Genomic DNA, 7,710 nt, shown 5'->3' on the forward strand with positions numbered 1-7,710 from the left:
TAATATGTCATCTACATATAATATCAGAAATGCTACGGAGCTCCCACTCACTTTCTTGTAAATACAGGGTTTTCCAAAAGTCTGTACAAAACCAAATGCTTTGATCACACTATCAAAGCGTTTATTCCAACTCCGAGAGGCTTGCACCAGTCCATAAATGGATCGCTGGAGCTTGCACACTTTGTTAGCTCCCTTTGGATCGACAAAACCTTCCGGTTGCATCATATACAACTCTTCTTGCAGAAATCCATTCAGGAATGAAGTTTTGACATCCATTTGCCAAATTTCATAATCATAAAATGCGGCAATTGCTAACATGATTTGGACAGACTTAAGCATCATTACGGGTGAGAAGGTCTCATCGTAGTCAATCCCTTGAACTTGTCGAAAACCTTTTGCGGCAAGTCGAGCTTTGTAGACAGTAACATTACCATCAGCGTCAGTCTTCTTCTTAAAGATCCATTTATTCTCAATTGCTTGCTGATCATTGGGCAAGTCAACCAAAGTCCATACTTTGTTCTCATACATGGATCCCATCTCAGATTTCATGGCTTCAAGCCATTTTGCGGAATCTGGGCTCACCATCGCTTCTCCATAGTTCGTAGGTTCATCCTGATCTAGTAGCATGACTTCCAGAACAGGATTACCGTACCACTCTGGTGCGGATCTTACTCTGGTTGATCTACGAGGTTCAGTAGTATCTTGTTCTGAAGCTTCATGATCATCATCATTAGCTTCCTCACTAATTGGTGTAGGTGTCACAGAAACTAGTTTCTGTGATGTACTACTTGCCAATAATGGAGCAGGTACAGTTACCTCATCAAGTTCTACTTTCCTCCCACTCACTTCTTTCGAGAGAAACTCCTTCTCTAGAAAGTTTCCGAATTTAGCAACAAAAGTTTTGCCTTTGGATCTGTGATAGAAGATGTATCCAATAGTTTCCTTTGGATATCCTATGAAGACACATTTCTCCGATTTGGGTTCGAGCTTATCAGGTTGAAGCTTTTTCACATAAGCATCGCAACCCCAAACTTTCAGAAATGACAACTTTGGTTTCTTGCCAAACCATAGTTCATAAGGCGACGTCTCAACGGATTTTGATGGCGCCCTATTTAACGTGAATGCGGCCGTCTCTAGAGCATAACCCCAAAACGATAGCGGTAAATCAGTAAGAGACATCATAGATCGCACTATATCTAGTAAAGTACGATTACGACGTTCGGACACACCATTACGCTGTGGTGTTCCGGGTGGCGTGAGTTGCGAAACTATTCCACATTGTTTCAAATGTACACCAAACTCCTAACTCAAATATTCTCCTCCACGATCAGATCGCAGGAATTTTATTTTCTTGTTACGATGATTTTCAACTTCACTCTGAAATTCTTTGAACTTTTCAAATGTTTCATACTTATGTTTCATTAAGTAGATATACCCATATCTGCTTAAGTCATCCGTGAAGGTGAGAAAATAACAATATCCGCCACGAGCCTCAACATTCATCGGACCACATACATCTGTATGTATGATTTCCAACAAATCTGTTGCTCTCTCCATAGTACCGGAGAACGGTGTTTTTGTCATCTTACCCATAAGGCACGGTTCGCAAGTACGAAGTGATTCATAATCAAGTGGTTCCAAAAGCCCATCAGTATGGAGTTTCTTCATGCGCTTTACACCGATATGACCCAAACGGCAGTGCCACAAATAAGTTGCACTATCATTATCAACTCTGCATCTTTTGGTTTCAACATTATGAATATGTGTGTCACTACTATCGATATTTAATAAGAATAGACCACTCTTTAAGGTTGCATGACCATAAAATATATTACTCATATAAATAGAACAACCATTATTCTCTGATTTAAATGAATAACCATCTCGCATCAAACAAGATCCAGCTATAATGTTCATGCTTAACGCTGGCACCAAATAACAATTATTTAGGTCTAATACTAATCCCGAAGGTAGATGTAGAGGTAGCGTGCCGACCGCGATCACATCGACTTTGGAACCATTTCCCACGCGCATCGTCACCTCGTCCTTAGCCAATCTTCGCTTAATCTGTAGTCCCTGTTTCGAGTTGCAAATGTTAGCAACAGAACCAGTATCAAATACCCAGGTGCTACTGCGAGCATTAGTAAGGTACACATCAATAACATGTATATCACATATACCTTTGTTCACCTTGCCATCCTTCTTATCCGCCAAATACTTGGGGCAGTTCCGCTTCTAGTGACCAGTCTGCTTGCAGTAGAAGCACTCAGTTTCAGGCTTAGGTCCAGGTTTGGGTTTCTTATCTTGAGTAGCAACTTGCTTGCTATTCTTTTTGAAGTTCCCCTTCTTCTTCCCTTTGCCTTTTTCTTGAAACTAGTGGTCTTATTGACCATCAACACTTGATGCTCCTTCTTGATTTCTACCTCCGCAGCTTTCAGCATTGCGAAGAGCTCGGGAATAGTCCTATTCATCCCTTGCATATTATAGTTCATCATGAAGCTCTGGTAGCTTGGTGGCAGTGATTGGAGATTTATGTCAATGACGCAATCATCTGGAAGATTAACTCCCAATTGAATCAAGTGATTATTATACCCAGACATTTTGAGTATATGCTCACTTACAGAACTGTTCTCCTCCATCTTGCAGCTATAGAACTTATTGGAGACTTCATATCTCTCAATCCGGGCATTTGCTTGAAATATTAACTTCAACTCCTGGAACATCTCATATGCTCCATGACGTTCAAAACGTCGTTGAAGTCCCGATTCTAAGCCGTAAAGAATGGCACACTGAACTATCGAGTAGTCATCAGCTCTGCTCTGCCAGACGTTCATAACATCTGGTGTTGCTCCAGCAGCAGGCCTGGCACCCAGCGGTGCTTCCAGGACGTAATTCTTCTGTGCAGCGATGAGGATAATCCTCAAGTTACGGACCCAGTCCGTGTAATTGCTACCATCATCTTTCAACTTTGCTTTCTCAAGGAACGCATTAAAATTCAATGGAACAACAGCACGGGCCATCTATCTACAATCAAACATAAACAAGCAAGATACTATCAGGTACTAAGTTCATGATAAATTTAGGTTCAATTAATGATATTACTAAAGAACTCCCACTTAGATAGACATCCCTCTAATCCTCTAAGTGATTACGTGATCCAAATCAACTAAACAATGTCCGATCATCACGTGAGATGGAGTAGTTTCATTGCTGAACATCGCTATGTTGATCATATCTATTATATGATTCACGCTTGACCTTTCGGTCTCCGTGTTCCGAGGCCATATCTGTATATGTTTGGCTCGTCAAGTATAACCTGAGTATTCTGCGTGTGCAACTGTTTTGCACCCGTTGTATTTGAACGTAGAGCCTATCACACCCGATCATCACGTGGTGTCTCAGCACGAAGAACTTTCGCAACGGTGCATACTCAGTGAGAACACTTCTTGATAATTAGTGAGAGATCATCTTAAAATGCTACCGTCAATCAAAGCAAGATAAGATGCATAAAATATAAACATCACATGCAATCAATATAAGTGATATGATATGGCCATAATCATCTTGTGCTTGTGATCTCCATCTTCAAAGCACCGTCGTGATCACCATCGTCACCGGTGCGACACCTTGATCACCATCGTAGCATCGTTGTCGTCTCGCCAATCTTATGCTTCCACGACTATCGCTACCGCTTAGTGATAAAGTAAAGCATTACAGCGCAATTGCATTGCATACAATAAAGCGACAACCATATGGCTCCTCCCAGTTGCCGATAACTTGGTTACAAAACATGATCATCTCATACAATAAAATTTAGCATCATGTCTTGACCATATCACATCACAACATGCCCTGCAAAAACAAGTTAGACGTCCTCTACTTTGTTGTTGCAAGTTTTACGTGGCTGCTATGGGCTTAAGCAAGAACCAATCTTACCTACGCATCAAAACCACAACGATAGTTTGTCAAGTTGGTGTTGTTTTAACCTTCGCAAGGACCGGGCGTAGCCACACTCGGTTCAACTAAAGTTGGAGAAACTGTCACCCGCTAGCCAACTTTGTGCAAAGCACGTCGGGAGAACCGGTCTCGCGTAAGCGTACGCGTAATGTCGGTCCAGGCAGCTTCGTCCAACAATACCGCCGAACCAAAGTATGACATGCTGGTAAGCAGTATGACTTACATCGCCCACAACTCACTTGTGTTCTACTCGTGCATATAACATCAACGCATAAAACCAGGCTCGGATGCCACTGTTGGGGAACGTAGTAATTTCAAAATTTTCCCATGCACACGCAAGATCATGGTGATGCATAGCAACGAGAGGGGAGAGTGTGATCTATGTACCCTTGTAAGCGGAAGCATTAGCGCAACGCGGTTGATGTAGTTGTACGTCTTCACGGCCCGACCGATCAAGCACCGAAACTACGGCACCTCCGAGTTTTAGCACACGTTCAGCTCGATGACGATCCCCGGACTCCGATCCAGCAAAGTGTCGGGGTAGAGTTCCGTCAGCACGACGGCGTGGTGACGATCTTGATGTACTACCGTCGCAGGGCTTCGCCTAAGCACCGCTACAGTATTATCGAGGATTATGGTGGAAGGAGGCACCGCACACGGCTAAGAATATGATCACGTGGATCAACTTGTGTGTCTAGGGGTGCCTCCTGCCCCCGTATATAAAGGAGCAAGGGGAGGAGGCCAGCCGGCCCCTATTGCCGCGCCAGGAGGAGTCCTCCTCCTAGTAGGAGTAGGACTCCTACTAGGAGGGGGAAGGAAGTGGGGAGGGAGAAGGAAAGGGGGGCACCGCCCCCCCTCTCCTAGTCCAATTCGGACCAGGGGGGAGGAGGCGCGCGGCCCACCCTGGCTGCTCCTCTCTCTCTCCACTAAGTCCCATATGGCCCATTACTTCTCCCGGTAGCGTTCCGGTAACCCTCCGGCTCTCCGATTTTCTCCGAAATCACCCGGAACACTTCCGGTGTCCGAATATAGCCGTATAATATATCAATCTTTATGTCTCGACCATTTCGAGACTCCTCGTTATGTCCGTGATCACATCCGGGACTCCGAAATAACTTCGGTACGTCAAAACTCATAAACTCATAATATAACTGTCATCAAAAACTTAAGCGTGCGGACCCTACGGGTTCGAGAACAATGTAGACATGACCGAGACACGTCTCCGGTCAATAACCAATAGCGGAACCTGGATGCTCATATTGGCTCCTACATATTCTACGAAGATCTTTATCGGTCAGACCGCATAACAACATACGTTGTTCCCTTTGTCATCGGTATTTTACTTGCCCGAGATTCGATCGTCAGTATCTCAATACCTAGTTCAATCTCGTTACCGGCAAGTCTCTTTACTCGTTTCGTAATACATCATCTCGCAACTAACTCATTAGTTGAAATGCTTGCAAGGCTTATGTGATGTGCATTACCGAGAGGGCCCTAAGATACCTCTCCAACAATCGGAGTGACAAATCCTAATCTCGAAATACGCCAACCCAACATGTACCTTTGGAGACACCTGTAGAGCTCCTTTATAATCACCCAGTTACGTTGTAACGTTTGGTAGCACACAAAGTGTTCCTCCGGCAAACGGGAGTTGCATAATCTCATAGTCATAGGAACATGTATAAGTCATGAAGAAAGCAATAGCAACATACTAAACGATCGGGTGCTAAGCTAATGGAATGGGTCATGTCAATCACATCATTCTCCTAATAATGTGATCCCGTTAAATAAATGGCAACACATGTCTATGGTTAGGAAACATGATCATCTTTGATTAATGAGCTAGTCAAGTAGAGGCATACTAGTGACGTTTGGTTTGTCTATGTATTCACACAAGTATTATGTTTCCGGATAATACAATTCTAGCATGAATAATAAACATTTATCATGATATAAGAAAATAAAATAATAACATTATTATTGCCTCTAGGGCATATTTCCTTCAATACATTCATCAAGACCTTCCAAAATGGTGAGTTCAACATCTGTGCCGTTACTCAAGATGATGTCTTGGAGTGGAGGTATTTATTGTGTAGCAACTCTTGCCACACCCCCTCCTTCACTGTAAGTAACATATATAGCCATTTGCTAAGAATATCCCACCCCCTTGGTCTTTTGTCCTAGAAAGAATATCCCAGTTCTCCAAGCGATATTTCCTTCTATATTCATTGCACTGCCGGAAGAATTTGGATTAGTAGTAATCCAGTCTTTTGTGTGCATCTTTTGATACTTTAAAAAATTAGAGCATCAATATATTTAGGCTGGTGAGCACAGAGTTGACTAGGAGCAGACATCCTCCATAGGTCATAAGTTTTGTTTTTTCAAAGAACTGAGCTATTTTTCAAACCAGTCTTACTGTTCACTAGTAGGGCAGAAGTGCGGCGTGATGCCGCTCCCGTGGAAGTTCCCGCTGTTGGTATTATTTTTTCAACCACTTAATACTGGTACATGTCATGAATCACAAACACATAAGACACCAAAAGCCTAAAAAAAATCAAGATCTTTAATGGCAAAGACCATTATGAACGCTCGTCGATGCTTTTGGTTCTTCCAGATTCTGCATACAAATCTTGAACAGTTGGACATCGGACAATCGATTTGACAGTACAAACTATTAACAAGAATACAAAAATATTCAGATAATTTCTTATTGCTTAGTCAAACCTAAACCCCAACTATAGCAAGGTTCAGGGTACGGTGGCAGAGTTTAAAATTCAAATGCAAGGTAAACACAACACAACAAGATACAAACCTATCTTGGGTCCAAGGCTCAAGAGCCACAGATGCACACGATACAAACCCGAAGGGGGCCTTGGCTAATAAGACGAAACACACACGCACAAACACTAAACCGAGAAAGACCACAATAGCGACGACAAACATCAGCCTCCATCTCTATGACGCTCCTCCTTGTGTCAAAGAATGAAGGGGAAGTTGTCGAATGAGAGGAGCATCAAGGATCTGACGATGAAGATCCCCTGGTCGGAGGCCTTGTGTTCGATGAAGATCCCTATACAATAAAAGCTTTGTTAATTACAAATTTCCAATGGCCTCCAGTATTGGATCTGATGGACCTCCATGCCGGTTTCGCGGCTGAGATTTGCGACCTGAGTCTGGTCGGGGTGGGGACATTTCTTGAACGCCCTGCGACACCGGCGGCAATGAGATTACAAACAGAAAGAAACTTAAGGCTGAAAGAGATGTAGTGTATGATTAGAGGTGCATACTCCTCGAGCACCAGAATCTGGCGCGGCGCGCGGCGGTGGCCGTCCATGGCTACCTGCAGGTACCAACCTCTCTCAAGCTCACGCTGGCCGGAGGAGAGGACTGGAGGAGGAGGAGGACGGAAGAGAGATCTTGCTGCTCGGCTGTGTGACCTCCGGCTCGCCGTCGCTCCTACTTATATGCGCCGGACTGGTAACGCCAACGCCACTCAGTCATACGCCAGCCCTGCCAATCTTGTTTCCATATGCTGTTTTTCGCACCGAAGTGAAACTGCCGGTTTGACTGCGCTCCTCTGCTGCTCATCGACCTCTCTCTCCTCCTCCTCCCAGCTTTCTCTGTTCGTCCATATCCTTTCTCGCTCGCGCAAACAGCTGGAGCCATTTAAGGCCAAACCTCCTACTCGCTGTCCTCCTAGTTTGCGCAGGCTACTCCAAAGCTAGCCTGGATACATACATACTCATAACCTAG

The 7,710-nt window shown here is 44.0% G+C and overlaps 1 long non-coding RNA gene across 1 annotated transcript; it reads right to left on the bottom strand.

The window, feature by feature from the left end:
- Positions 1–6,614: 6,614 nt before the first annotated feature.
- Positions 6,615–7,372, bottom strand: LOC119351051. The gene is made up of 2 exons (XR_005169643.1): positions 7,245–7,372; positions 6,615–7,161 (listed from the first exon to the last, which is right to left on the bottom strand). It is a non-coding gene; the product is annotated as an uncharacterized LOC119351051 (long non-coding RNA).
- Positions 7,373–7,710: the final 338 nt, after the last annotated feature.

Source organism: Triticum dicoccoides, chromosome 1A, assembly GCF_002162155.2.
Source record: "Triticum dicoccoides isolate Atlit2015 ecotype Zavitan chromosome 1A, WEW_v2.0, whole genome shotgun sequence".
Taxonomy (NCBI): Eukaryota; Viridiplantae; Streptophyta; class Magnoliopsida; order Poales; family Poaceae; genus Triticum; species Triticum dicoccoides.